Here is a 15,858-nt window from a genome sequence, read left to right as displayed (position 1 = left end):
ATTATCCATTCACTGACAGGTCGTTCTGACATTGTCATTGGTAATCTTTCTAGTTTTTCAATGCTCAAGATTGTATAATCAGCACCCTTTTGCGCCATACCGATTTGTCTATCAGTAAGGTTAAAGATTTGGAATAGTGACGTTGTGTTGATTAAACGCCAAGGCACATAGCCTGAACGCAGATTTTGTAACGTCCAGCCAAGCTGTACAATAGAACGCAATTGTGACTGACCATGTTGTAATAACAGTAAGTCTTGCGATAATATATCGATTGCTGAAGACACAATGCTGTCCAATGAAAAAATTCTGGAGGACAGAGTCATTAACCCATTGTCCACTACAGAAAGTGATTTTTCCAAATTAATACGGTCAATTTCCCGTATTCTTTCTGCTGTTTCAATTTGATTAACCTTCCAGGCCTCATTGTATGCTGCATATACAGAGGCTGCTATGAAACGCTTTTGACGCTGTTTGCGTGGTCCCAAAGTGAAATCACGCAAGTCAGCACCATCAGTAAGTAAAGTTAGGTGTTGCTTAATTTCTGCCAGTGTGGAGGTCTGTAGCCATTGAAGGCATAATTTGCCCACACTGTAGGTGGTTATTATCCCTGGGTGATGTCTTTGAGGATATCTAGGGTCTGGCCTGGTCATTTTGAAACCCTGTGTTTTGTTCAGGAATCTGTCTTGACAGTTATTAGTATCTGTGGGCCAGATCAACCACTGTTTCCAATCAGGATGTGTTCTGTTTTGGTTTAATAAATGGTTTACGTCTATCTCTTCATCTGTATCAGAGTTATTGCTAAACATTGTTGGCTTTGGAATAGACGGTTTAATTAAATCTTTGATTTTGGCTAGGCCAAGACAGGTGGTTTGTTGAACAGAGTCATTTAAAAATATCATTTGTTCTGGGATCATGCAGGCTCTAAACAAAGCTTCTATACCCTGTACTTGCCATTCTTTTGTACCCCAAACACTTTTCAATTCAACATTTTTGTCCCAATAATCAAATCCAAAAGTATTCATTTGTTCAAAAAATGAGTCTGAATATAACAATTTTGTGTTGGTTATCATGGTTTTGGTTCCTGTCTTGTTTGACAATTTAAAATAAAATGTTTCAGCATTACTTGTGTTAAAACCTGAAAAATATGAATATTTGTCGTAAACGGTTCTTGAGCTCCCTTTTGGAGGTATTGCACAATGTTCCCATTGATTATAATTTAAAACATTTCTAGGTTGTGCAGATCTATGTAAAAAGTGATTACCATAGTGGTTATAGCAATACATACTGTCATAATTTGTAGAACCCTGCAAATAATCATGTTTGGTAAATTTAGCAGACATTACTAAGTCAGACATCATATTATTAATGCTTTCGAAGTCCCAATCATCAGCAAATGAGTTTGATTTTGCAAAGTCACTCAAGGAGATCTTAATTTGGTGTGGATATTTCAGGACCTCGACCGGACCATAAATTTCATAGTCAGTGTTGTCCCAGGCTACCCCACCAGGTATCGGATTGGCTGTGAAGTTGGCTGAAGAAAGTTCTCTTTTCTCGACGTGTGAAGATGTGTGTGGTTTGAGGATCAAGTTGATGTTCTGACTTGCTGTGTCCATTTTAGCATATTTTCCCTCAATGAAGCGTCCCAAAGTAAGTACCATGATGAGCCAAAGTATGAGGATAAATGCACCAAAACCCACCCAAAATTCAATCCATGGAGAAATCAGATATGTTTCTTTCAGTTGTTTCAAAAGATCCTTAGCTTTGTCTTTAAAGGATTTTGATGATGGCTGTGTCTTTGATTCACTGAGGCTTTCAGAGGAATCATCGAAGTTTATGAAGTAGCCGGATGCAGTTCTGTCAATTGTTCCAATTGCTTCAGGATTTCTGTTTCTTGCATTTTCACTTGGTACTTCATTGTAGACTGGTGTGTCTCTGCTAAATGTTTTTATTTGGGTTTTCAGAGGTCTGAGTTCTATTGCATTGTTGCATAGTCCTTGTTGTTCTTCTGTAGGCGTTTCGAATGTGATGAGCCTCTTCGTTAGGACCTCTGTACTGGTAGCAAACCTTGGTGTTCTGCTACTTATTGGGAGTCCACTTGGCCTACTGTTTGTTATCGGCCACATGTTGTGGTTTTACCAGGTCGATTGATACAACTCGGTTCTCCTTTTTACCAGCAAGTGGCGGTAGTACAACTGATCTTGTCCCGTTGACAGACAAGACAGGAACTGCTTTTCTGTAAGAAGGCCCAAATTCCTTCTTTACCGCGATCTTTTCCCTGACTAGATCCCCGACTTTTGGAATCCAGACAGGTCTTGCTGGGACAGGTGGTGGTTCTTCAGTGGTTGTTGGCTGTTGTTTCAACTTTATGTTGCTCAGGTCTTTTCTTGTTTTGTTTAAGTCCTGCAAAATAGCCAAACGGTCTTTGATATCAAAGGTTTTTTCTTTCACCACTGAAGTCTGACTATCAATGTCAGAGATAATCATCCTAGTTCCAAATAATAATTCGTACGCACTGAATCCCTTCAGAGAATTTCTTGGCAAGTTATTGAGACTACGTTGGACACTTATTAGATGTTTGACCCACCCAGTTCCCGAACCTAATATCCTTTCCGTTATAGATTGCTTTCTGCCTTGGTTTTTTCTTTACACCATCCCGTACCCTCAGGAAGGAAGTGAGAAGATTCCCGCTGGGCTGTGCTCATTTGGTCATTTTTTCCCCTCAGGCTGGTGGGCTAGAGTGAAAACAATGGTCAAACGTAGCATGCTCTTAGCGTATATGCCATTTAGACTCGCAAATCTTGTATAACAGTCCGGACGTCAGCCGAGTGCTGGTGATCTACATTATAAGTGGAACTAGCCTGTATATGTTAATCGCAAGCCCTGCTTTTTACTGGTGATATTATCTGCAGTCAGATTCCATCGTATTATATTTTTTCTCTCCCCACTGCGATTTCTGTTGCAGTTTGGGCAGTTTTTTACAAACATGGTATGATGTAGGCTCATGCCTGGCCACCAGTACCGTGATTGTAATTCTTCCAGAGAATCTTTTAGTTTGAGGTGTCTGAGACCCTCGCCCATATGTGCGTCTGCGATTAACAAGTTTCTCCTATCCATGTTTGGAATCACTCTATCCCCCACTCCAGGGATTCGAGCAAAAGGGACGGAGTTTGCATCGATTATGTATGTATAATTGAGTGGATAGTTGATCGGTAACGCTGAGCAGTCGCCTTTTGATGACGTTTTCACCGCCAGCATTGTTTCACCGTCAATGTATTTTAATGTACGCTTTTTTCGAACTACGGGAGCCGAGTTAGTGGCTGCCGCTGCGGCTGTTTCAGCCAATGAATTCCCTACAACGTGAACGCCATCACGCTGATGACTCAGTGAGTGAGTCACGTGAGTCTCTGGTAGTTCTTTTTGTAAAAGAGCTATTTGTTCCCAGAGCAGTTTCTGCTTTATTGGTGCATCTGTGTCATCTTTGTAACCGTTTTGAATCCATGCCTGCAAATCGCTGTTATATGATTTGACGCAGTAATATGAATCTGACACTATAAGTGTCGGGAATTCGCGATCCGCATTATCTAGCGCCATTTTTAATGCCATTATTTCAGTTTGTTGTTCTGAATTTGTTTCTACTGAGTGTGATTTTGTTAATAGAGGTTTTAGTTTACCTCCGCGCCACACTTCTTTTGTAATCTCACATGTGGGGTTGTATGCCTGTTCTCCCCAAACGGGGGGTTGAGCATGTCCGTCTGTATAGATTACACAGGCGTAATGTCGTAGCGGCAGAATGTCGATTGGCAGAGGGTATGTTTCTTCATATTCTAGATTTTCCATTTCTTCTAGTTCTGGATCAAAGTAGTAGTATACTTTGTCCGTTGCGATTGAATTCACCCATTGTAACCATTCTGGATCCAATGTTGTTGTTGGTAAATTACATGGTGTTGTTAATGCCTCAAAGGCTGATTCAGCTGTTCTGACTGTGATATGTCTACCGTCGGCTATGTCTTTTTCTCTAGCTATTGCGGTTTGAACTGCATGAACAATTTTCTCTTTGTTGCTGAATTTCTGTTCAGCTTCTGTGTACAAGTGTGATTTGAATGCAATTGGTACCTTTTCTCCCTCATTAGAGGTTAGGTATGTGAATCCGCATCTCCCTGGGATGACTCGAATCACAAGATTGCGTGTGTTATCACGTGTTTCTAATTTTGTTTTAATTAGTATGTCTGTTTGTAAGGATCTCAAAATTTCTGTGTGTATTTGAGTCCAACTGGATCTTTTAAAGTCTGGTTTAATTAGATCATAAAGGGGTTTGACCCTTTCTGCGTAATTTGCAATGTTTGTTCTTCCGAAATTTAGGAAGCCTAGAATCGACTGTAAGTTTTTTAGTGTTCTAGGTGCTTGGAGTACGGCACATTTCTCTAGGAAATTGTCAGCCAGGCTTTTGCCTTCACTTGATAACTCATATCCTAAGAATAGGACCGTCAGATGGGCAATTCTGAACTTTTTAAAGTTGAATTTGTAACCCTCTGCTGCGAACCCAAGTATTATGGTGTTCACTCTTTTCAAGTGAGTCTCCAAGTCATCATCTGTTAAGTAAATGTCATTGACATAAGATAATGCTTCATCATCATATAGTTGTCGTAATTCTGTTACTCTCGCTGAGAATACCCCCGGGCTGTTCTTGTACCCCTGGGCTAATCGACAGAATTGTTTTTGAGTGCCATTTACTGAGAATGCAGTTAAATATCTGCTCTCTGGTGCTATGTTTTGACAAAAGAATCCATTGGAGATGTCCAAGGTTGTTTTGTATTTTTTGCGCACTATGTTATTCATTAGTGCAGCACTGTGTGAGTTTTGCACTGCAAAGGTTTTGCAACATGTATTAAGGTGTCGGTAATCCAAAACTAGACGATATGAATTGTCTGGTTTGGAGACCGGAAACAAAGGATTGTTCATCTGTGAGGTGCAAGTTTCAATCACCCCCTGGTATTCTAGCTGATCTACTATTTCATTTACCTGTTTTTTAGCTTCTTGCTTAATTGGGTACTGCCTTTGTGCAGTAGGTTGTGATTTTAACTGGATTTTGTGAGGAGGAGAATCCTCATCCCATCCTACATGATTTTTATATAAAGCAGGTGCTAGAGCCACTGCCCACTTTCTAGCAAGTGTGTACTTTTTATGAATTGGAATTTGATTTGAGAAGGCAGGCATAATTACTTCTTCGCCATGAGGGCACTCCCTGACAAACTCTGGTGGCCAGTCTTTTTCAGCTAGAAGGATATCATAGCCCTTGGAGAGATTATCCCAAAATAGTCCCCTTATTTTCCTAGTCTTATCTCCCTCTATACGTAATGTTATCTCGTATATCTTGTGGGGTTTGCTAACCCTGGTGTCTGCAGTTTCCACTTGAAGATATTCATTCGTGTCCACTGTCTCCAGATGATTCATAAGGACTTTGCGAGCTATGCTCACTTCTGCTGCACTGTCTAGCATTGTCTGAGCCCACTCTCCGTTTTTCAGTTGTGTCCTCAGTATTCTCGGCATTGTTAACTACCTTGATACTGGCTACCTTCTTTTTTGGAAATTGTAATTTCTTTTTTAGCTGAGCAGGTTCCTTGTCTTTGGACTTGGCGTGCTCTTCTCTTTGTTCTGATCGTCCTCTTCTTTCCGATTTCTGCGAGGAATTCTGAAAAGATTGAGAGGGACGTGTATCAATGTCTTGATATCTATCAGGCTTTTTAATATTATCCCTATTTCTAAGGTTATATCTATTCCCAGAGGGGTCACTCTGCGGTGACCTCTGTCTTCGGTTTGGAGATTTTTCTCTTCGCCTAGGAGACCTTCCTCTGGACTGGAATTTCTTTTCTTTAGGATTGGATTGTTTATTTCCATCCCAGTTCTTTTTTGGTGAATTATTATTAAAAAATATTTTTTCTGGACTTTCAGTCAGTTGCGGTTTTACTGGTATTCCACCTAAACTATCTCTACCTAGTTCCTCATAGGATTTTTCTATGATTCTGGCAATTTCAGCTGGTTGGTCTGCTATATCTGTCTCTTTTAACCTCTGGCGGATCGCCACGTTTGCTGCTTCACCTTTTATGTTGGCTAATAATATAGCCGAGACCTGCTTGAAGTCTTTTAGTAATTTCATACCAAGAGTTAAAGCAGGTTCTGGACCGTATTCGTCTTGAATTTGTTTTAGCACATCTGGTATCACCGAAATGGATGGAACACCGTGCGTTTTTGTGTAGATGGAAGCAAAGACTGTACCCCAAGTGTCACAGTCCTCAATGTGTGGTGCGATTCCCATAGGAAGACAGATAGTCAGAATCCTGTGTTTTTCTAGCGGGGTGGTGTCAGGAAACACCGCCTCTATTTGGGTAATTTTCTGTGCCAACCAGAATGGTATTTGTTCCCGTTTAGCCGGTACTTTACCTAGGCAGGACTGGATGTTCTGTGGTGTAATTTTATTTGTGTTCCCCTGGTGAGGGTTCAGCTGTGGAAGTTTAATCGCTGGCTGAATTGTTGAAGTCCGCATTACATACTGGACTAATTGTCTATGAATTTTTAGTAATTGTTTTAGCTGTATTAACAGCTCTCCTGTAGACATCCCTTCGATGTCTGGGTGTGGTGTGTATCCGGCTAAGACCGGCCACGTTGCTCCTGGTCTACCTAAAGGACCGAGCCTGGTGATGTGATTATTATGTTTTAGGGCGCCATCAAATAAGAGCAAATGCTCTTGGAATTTGAGTGGTACTTCCACCTCCTCGAAAGGAGTGTACTCATTAGGAGGTTCCTATATTTTGTAATAGTGGAAGTACTTTGTTACAGCATTAGCTGCTGGAAAATGTATCCATGAATAATATACCTCTGTCTGCCGATATTCGTGTGCCTCAATTACGAATATGACTGTGCCACCTCTAGGTGTCAGTCCATTTTCTATAAGTTTTAAGTTTATAGATTTCCTTTTGATGACCGGGATGAGTATTATATCCCCGTCTGCGTCTTGTAGTGCAGTATCAGCTGCTGCTATTTCAGCTGCTAATCTAACTGCCTCTCTTTCTTCATCACTGTCTCCCATTTTACCGACAGGATGGTATTATGTTTGTTTGCAGATCAGGTTTCTTATGGAACAAAGATTAGATGCACAATATTTTGGAACTTTTTATCCTTCAACGTTGACTAAACCAAGAACCATACATAGGAGTTCCCTCCTGCGAGGTCTGGCGGATATAACCTTTCACCCACTCCAGACGTCTTTGGAGTATTGTGGGAAAAGGGGTCTGAGTGAGAAAGCACGACTGAGTTACTCTAAATGTCTTACGTTAGTTTTATCGCCCTTCCAAACGCGTTGGGCGCCATGTAGTGTAGTTCCTATCTTCCCAATAGGCTCTGCGCATTGGAATAATACCTACAGCAGTAAAGGCCTAGGCCAGACGTTAACTAGGTCTACTACTGTCGATACTAGACTTAAGTTTTGGGTTTGCCAGCGTAGCTCAGAGTTCGCTAGAAACTTTCTCGAATGTTCAAGGAGGAATTAACTTCCCTGATTAGACAAGAAGGGATTTAGTTTCTGACAACCATAGAACATGACAACTTTGCTCTCCCCTAATCAAGAGTCAATCTCGAGAGTCGTGTGAACAAAAGGCAATTTATTTTACTCAGTCAGTACGTGCATTCTTAGTCTCATCAGAATGTAGAGAAAAGGAAGAGACGGGCGTGTTCAATAAAAAGGTGTTATTTATTGATCAGTCTCTTTTCTCATACAAGAGAAATGGATCGATATTATTGCAATACTTATAGCTAAGTAAAGTGCATACATTAAAAGCAATAGTATAAAGTAATACTGTAAAAACATTGATATGGTTTCTAAGCCATATGATGTTTAAAATGAATAAACTATATTTTACATACACATATACATTTGACTAAACGTACTCAACTGGTGTTTCTAGATACGCCTACCCCGTGTACCTGACCTAAGTCTAATGCGTGGGCGGGAATAGAAAGTTACAGTTTAAGTTAAGTTTGTTTTTGCCAAGTGAATAACTAAAGAATTCTCTGTGAGGGGTTATTCAGTTCTGTACCTGGAAGTTAGGATGAATGAGGAATGGTATCTCTTTCTCTGGTCTCGATATTCCAGGCTGCCTGCGAGGGCGGCCCAGAAACGCCGGGGCTGGATTCTCGGCAGGAGAAAGCAGCGCGTCAGGAAGGCGGGGCTGCTGCCAGCGGGGTCTGCTCTGCTCTCGGCTTCGGCAAGTATGGCTGCTCCGTCTCGTCACCACGCGTCTGTTTGCATATGGCAACATCGGTAATATTTATACCTTTAAGGTGCCGAGATTGACGTAAGGATGGACATAGATACGTCAATAAAGATGTCATACGACTTGCTCGTTAGCACATTCTTTTACTAAAGTTCTCGGTGAAATCAAAACAATGGCCGCAGGGTTTTGCCCAGGTTGTCATAGGTTTGATTTGTTATGAGAACTCCGTATGCCTTATCAGGGGCTGGAGGAATATCGCTTGTCTAATTAGATCGCAAGCGTTATGACCTAATCAGATAACACGTTCCTGTGCCGTAGTGTGACTGCGTCAGATAACGGTATCTGCATCATGGGGGTTTTCTGCCTCATGGGCTGACTGCTAGTTAACTTGTTGGTTTGTTTAACTAGAATAGGGTCAGGAATAGGGGGATCGATTCAGAACCGATAGGAATACATGACAATACACAGTAATGCATCATGCTGATGGTAGCTCACATACCTGAGGACACAGTTGTAGGTACTCCCTACATGGACTACTACTTTTGTGACACTGACATGTACTCCTCTAAGTGACTCTCCTGGGCCTGCCTGTGATAGCAGTATTGGTATTCAATCCCCCCTCCACCATTGACTGTCCCACACAGGTGTGTCTTACCATCCATGTATGTAGTTCGTGGGAATTTCTGACCAATGTGTGTCCTCACTCAGATTCTGATCCAAGTGTGTGGATGACTGCTGTTTGTTGTATACCCTTGCATTTTTGACATTTGCAGACACATATACATTTATGCTGTTTCAAAGATTACTCACCAAATGCGTATGATGTTTAGATTATTTATTGGGTGATCTTGTGCAGGAAACGTGAATAGGTGCTGTTCAGAAAGGGGTGGAATCCAAAGTACACAGCTGGAGATGAGATGCCTTACAGTTTCAGTCAACAGAGTCCAGGCCACAGTGCCTGACAACATTGGGCAGACTGTGACCAGCAAGTCCATGTGGGAGAGTCTCATAGGGGATGCTGTTGCACCCAGGGGCAATATGCCAGGTCCAGTGTCCTGGGAGATGTCCATGGCCCACTGGCCCTCAACGTCTTCGCCGTGGACTACCCACCTTCCTTGTGGGACCCTCATGTGCAGGCATGGACGGTGCATTGGACGCTACGTCAGAGGGTTCCTCCTCCTCCTCCTCCTTCCTCCCTGTGGCTGGTGTTGCACTTTGCCGTGATGTTGCTGGCCTTGTGACACAGGGAGGGGGCTGCATGTTGGCAGCCATCTGACGTAGCACATGGAAAATGTCCCTATGCACCATCAAGAGCTGAGCCTGGTGTGCCTCCACCCATCCATAATGCAGGTCTTGCCTGGCTATTTGCTCTGCCTGCTGTTGTCTGGCCTGGTTGAGGGCCTCCGCAAGCTGGCTTACCTCCCTGGTGTCCCGCCGGTATGCCTCAAGGATGTTAGTGAGTTCAGGCATACCGGGCCCTGCAGCTGACTGGCCAGATTCTCGCCTCCGCCTTGCGCCACTCCCACCACCCTGACCCACATGAGCACGGCCTGCGCTTGTGGGCACATCCGATCGACGGGCCCCCCGAGTGCTGGGAGGGTGGAGGTTGTCACCAACCTCAGGGGCGCCCGACAAAGGGTGTCCCTCATTTTCAGACTGGCTCTCTTGTGAATAATGGGCAGGGCTCTGACCTGTCGGCTGGGATGTGGTGGGAATGGGTCCGGTGGTTGGCTGAGATGTAGCTGGTGCAGTTGCTGCAGGGGTTTGGGATCCAGAGGAGCCAGGTTGGTTGAGGTCATCCACAGTGCGTTGAGGGACGGCGCTGCCGGTGGGGTCTGGGTCCTGCTGAGCCTGGGACTGGGATCCTTGGCCCCCCTGGCTGGGGGGAAGATCTGCACGTTACCCTGTGTGTGGCAGAGACAGACACTTTAAAGGCACTATCAAGTGACATGTGGTTTGGTTATCCATTATCAGCATCACTGTTCCACAAGCTATACATTGTTGACATTGTACAGTTGTGTATGTAGTGGTAGAAAAATGAAATGTACGATGGGGTATTTACATTCTTCCAATCTCTTGACAATGACTGACACAGCCATTGCTGTGTCGTGTTGCCGGCACCACACGTGTAAAGCATTGCTCAGTTTCACGCTACATCCAGGATACGGTGTAAATCCTTATGTCTGCGTCAAGCATGCACAGAGTTTAGATGCAGCATGTTGATGTAAGAGACAGAGCATCATTATTTAGCAAGTCAGCTACTACTTTGGATGTCTTTTGCTGTTCCATGCTGGCCAAACAATGCCAACACCCCTGGAGCTGTACACCCACTTCTAGATCATGGCTTTAGAACTTGGCACTTCTCTAAGACGCATCACCTTGTCAATACCCATGTCCATGTTGGTACTTATGTGCATCCACAAAGGTAATGAGATGGGGCACGTGCTTTTTTTGAGAGGCACAATGGACTGGAGCTTCTGTTATGTGCATGTATGACTTGTGTGCATATTCATATAAGTGCGTGTTTTGTTGTGGTACATGGCAATTGGGACAGTGTTGCAATCCAATGCCTGTCCCCAGGGGATGAGTTTCAGTAAGGGGTGTTTACAACAGGCCATGCTATTACTTTGTTTGTGACTTGCAAGCGTCCATCGTTCATGATTTGGCTGTCCCCTCATGTGGCATGCTGCCATATTCGTGGATTTGTGTTGGTGCACAGGATGTGTGACCTTGTCCTGGTGTTTGTGTTTGCAATGATCACAGGAGGGACTTGTGCTGCCTACACCTGTGCCCATTGTGTACTACAGAGCTTTCAGAGATGTGTGTCCTGACACAGTACAGTGTTGACTGCAAATGGTGGGTGTCTTGCAGGCACATAGCAGATGTTTGCTGGTACTTGTGAGACATCCCTTAACATTCTGCTCTATGGAGTTTGTGAGGCCTGTGTAGTGCTTGTGTGCAACTGTGTGTGTGCCCCAGGGAGGTGTGTTGAGGTGACAGAGGGAGGAACACTGACTGATGGGGACAGAGGGAGACAGAGACGGAGGGAGAGGGAGGAAGAGGGAGAGGGCGACAGAGGGAGAGGGCGACAGAGGGAGAGGGAGAGGGCGACAGAGGGAGAGGGCGACAGAGGGAGAGGGCGACAGAGGGAGAGGGCGACAGAGGGAGAGGGCGACAGAGGGAGAGGGTGACAGAGGGAGTGGGTGACAGAGGGAGTGGGTGACAGAGGGAGAGGGCGACCGAGGGAGAGGGCGAGACAGGGATGGAGACAGGTAGTTTGTGCTTGCTCTCTTGCTACACTGCCTTACTTTGTCACAAAATGATGCATCTCTGAAAGGTGTGTCAGCAAAATGTAAATATTTAAAAGCTGTGGTCTAGTATCTTGTGTGATCTTTACCTATCCCTGTGCATTGGGCATTATGCTTGTGTGTGTCCCTGGGACATATGGCATGAGAGCAGCCTCTTACCCTACACATTCCACGCTTTGTGCCTCCCCCTTGCAACTACCCCATTTAGTAGTGTACTGCTTGGACTCATGGCCACCCACCCCATGCTGCTGGGCACTGTTGTTAGTCTACCCATGTAACTTGTGTTTTTTGTACACTCACCAGACTCAACGGCTCCTTCTATTCCATGTGCTCCCACCGCTGGCAGCAGGACCATGACCTTCTCCTCCCAGGGATGGTATACAGGAGATCTGCGGGGACCACCGCCTCCAGTGTGGTGTGCAGAGGCGTAATCCTGGTCCATCTTCTTCTTGACCATCCTCCGCAGATCGTACCACCGGTTCTGGCATTCCCCCCTGGTGCGCCTGATGGGTGCAACAGCATTGACCCGGTCTACGATCCTCTCCCACAGGCGTGTTTTTTCTGCCAGGCTGGTCTGTCTGACCAATGCGCCAAACAGCTGCGGCTCGACTCTGATGACTTCATCTGTAAGTATCTCCATCTCCGGGTTAGTGAACTTTGGATTCTTCTGTGTGGTCATGGTGTGTAGTGTATGTGATTGAGGGGTTGATGGTGTGTATGAATGAGGGTGTTTGGGTCAGAATGTGAAGGGGGTGGTGTGGCTGTAGATGAGATAGGGTGTATGTGTGTAGGTATATGTCTGCAATTGTTTGTGTGCTCTCAGTTTCCTCGCAAGAATGGGTATGTTGCAAAGGATGATGGGTTGTATGTGTGGGCCCTTTTATTGGTCAAATGGTGGGTGTGGCTTAATTTGAATTGGTGGTATGTGTGTTATATGGGGTGGGTGTTGGTGTTGTCCTCTGTTTGGCTGTTTGGCTGTGACCAGGACATTGATTGTCAAAGGTGTGTACAAAGGAGACATGTTCAGTGTAGTAGTGCGACTCGTTAGCAAGGTCCTTGTGGTCGTTTGGGTGTTGGCGTTAAGTGTGCGTGCAGTACTTGTGCGTGCGATTGAGTTGGACGTGCCATTGGCGGGTGGGGGGGTTCGCATAGGCTTGTTGGGGGGGGTGTGCGTGCGGTACGTGTGCGTGCGATTGAGTTGGACGTGCCGTTGGCGGGTGGGGGGGTTCGCGTAGGCTTGTTGGGGGGTGTGCGTGCGGTACTTGTGCGTGTGTTTGAGTAGTACGGTCCGTCAGCGGGTGGGGGCGTTCGCGTAGGCTTGTTGGGGGGTGTGCGTGCGGTACTTGTGCGTGTGTTTGAGAAGTACGGGCCGTTGGCGGGTGGGGGGGTTCGCGTAGGCTTGGTGGGGGGGTGTGCGTGCATTAATTGTGCGTGTGTTTCAGTAGTACGGGCCGTTGGCGGGTGGGGGGGTTCGCGTAGGCTTGTTGGGGGGGTGTGCGTGCGGTACTTGTGCATGTGTTTCAGTAGTACGGGCCGTTGGCGGGTGGGGGGGGTTGGCGTAGGCTTGTTATGGGGGTGTGCGTGCGGTACGTGTGCGTGCGATTGAGTTGGACGTGCCGTTGGCGGGTGGGGGCGTTCACGTAGGCTTGTTGGGGGGGTGTGCGTGCGGTACTTGTGCGTGTGTTTGAGTAGTACGGGCCGTTGGCGGGTGGGGGGGTTCGCGTAGGCTTGGTGGGGGGGGCGTGCGGTACGTGTACGTGCGATTGAGTTGGACGTGCCGTTGGCTTGTGAGGGGGTTCGCGTAGGCTTGGGTGAGGGGTATACGTGTAGTATGTATTGGTGGAGCTTGCTGTGAGGCGAATGTTCCGTACGAATCAATGTTAATGCGTGAATACTTTGGCCCGTACGAATCTCGGTCAGGCCTTTCGTTCCGAATCAGAATAGTGAGTTTGTACGGCCTGATTACGAATCGTACGGTGGTATTCACGAGGCTTATTCGTACGGGTAAACGAATGTGATTCGTACGGTTCGTAGATAATCGTACGGAAATCGACGGAAACGGATCGGAATTCGGAGTTCGGACGGTAGTTTCCCATTCGTACGGATCCGGCTACGAATACGAATCGTATGGTGGATTATTTTACCGGATCGGAATCGGCCCCTTAGTGTTGAATATGCAACCAATATTACATTTGCATATGAAATAAAACACCTCATTGCCCTAGCATACGTGCCAATCACCGATTTGGCAGAACACTATAATCTTTTAATAGAAAGTCCTTTCTATACACAAAATGAACAAAAATTGGCTCCACTTTTGGATTATTTTGAGGATACCTGGGTGGGGAGACTACACAGGTCAGGCCACATACGACAGCCTAAATTCCTAATTCCTTGGTGGAATGTATATCTACCAACCCTAAATGAAGAGGCCAAAACAAACAACGCAGTGGAGGGTTGGCATAATGCCTTTCTATCTTCAACTGGCCGAACAACTCCTACACTACACAAACTACTAACAGCAATACAAAAAGAACACAGTTTCCAAGAATTAAGAATGGAGCAATCCGTTGTACAATTAAAACCCAAACTATCAAGACAAACAGCCCAAATGTACCAATATTTACAACAACAAGTATAACTTTACCCCACAACAAGAGGACTAGAATACTTAAAAATGATAGCCAAAACACTAAACTGAAATAATAACCCCAAAAATTTCTGGTAATTTAAAAAATGCCTTAAATGTAACCAAACCATCTTATTCACAAATTATAAGATATTTTTTTTTCTAAAAATTATAAATATATAATAATTTTTAGCCAAAAAAAATATCTAACTCAACAGATTTTTTTTTTTAATAGAACATTTCCCAACCCACAACATTTAATAACATAAATGCATTTACCTTTTCACAACAACGTTACAAATCCAATGGTCCATAACAATCCATGCAGTAATAAATCCACAGCATAAAAAAAGTGTCCCAATACAATGCAAAAATACAACTGTTCGAAATATATCCGAAATCCCAATAATTCGATAAATCTGAATCCCTCAAAAACGCGAAAAAGGTTCTAAATTTTAAGAAACGCTCCAGAAACCCCAATAAATCAACTAAGTGTAAAGCACATAGCAGTTACAACAACTGAAATGTACTTCTTTAAAAAAAAGAAACGTAACTGCTCGGAAACGGAAATGGCTGTTTCCAAAAACGTACAAGAGAAAAATAACATTCCCACCTACATAAAACTTAGAATAATACATTATTAATAACTAGAACATACATATATCTAACAAAAAAATGAATAAAAAGCCACAAACACATTCACGCCAAGGCCGTTACTGAGAAAACGCTGAGAAAAGTTAAAAACGTTAATAACCAACTACATACGAAGTTAACCCTAACATAGTAGTCCACAAACAACAAATAACAAAGTACTACCTTCAAAATTCCCTTAAATTAGTTAAAATATAACAAATAGCCATCTTACCTTCTCAGACGTGAAGTAGCTTCCAACGCGAGCTTGAATCTTCCAAAATGACCTAAAAAGACTAAGAGCGGTTACAAAATAAAACACCCAAATGATAGTATTATCCAAATAATAGTTAAATAAATGTCAAATTAATTTGTTTTACTATTAGAAAATTGTTAAAACTGTATAATTATTTTTGCTGTATTTATGCTATGTATTATTACTTTTTCTAGAACAATATAATTTTGATATTATTTTATTATTACATTAATTATTAATATATTTTAATATTTAATGTTATAATAAAACAAAACATGTGTTTAAATTAGTGAAAATAAAAGTGTTATTTTTCATTATTTATATAAAAATGGTGACTAATATGTTTAATGTATTAATATTAATATTATACAATTAATATTAATAAATTAAAAATATATAACACATATAACTTACAATGTTTGTAAAATATACATTGTATGATATGAACTACAAATATTATCTATGTTGTTATTAAAAAAATATATCTACATATATAACATATATTGAAGTTCACATTTATATGTAACAAATATATCACTATATCATTTATTAAAAATTGTGACGTATTGTAATTTCTCTTAAAATGTATATACTCTATATAGTATATTGTTCGATGTTTTCTCATTTACTATATAATTTATATATACCACACATGTAATTTACTGCAAAGGTATCGAAATTAAAAAAACTTTGTGGTTTAAATTGTTTAAAATCATTTTTTAAACATGTATTATTTGCTTTAATTACTATATGAACAAATAAATTAAA

This window comes from Lissotriton helveticus, chromosome 1_1 (genome assembly GCF_964261635.1).
Source record: "Lissotriton helveticus chromosome 1_1, aLisHel1.1, whole genome shotgun sequence".
NCBI classification, from domain to species: Eukaryota; Metazoa; Chordata; class Amphibia; order Caudata; family Salamandridae; genus Lissotriton; species Lissotriton helveticus.
This window is presented reverse-complemented; position numbering follows the sequence as displayed.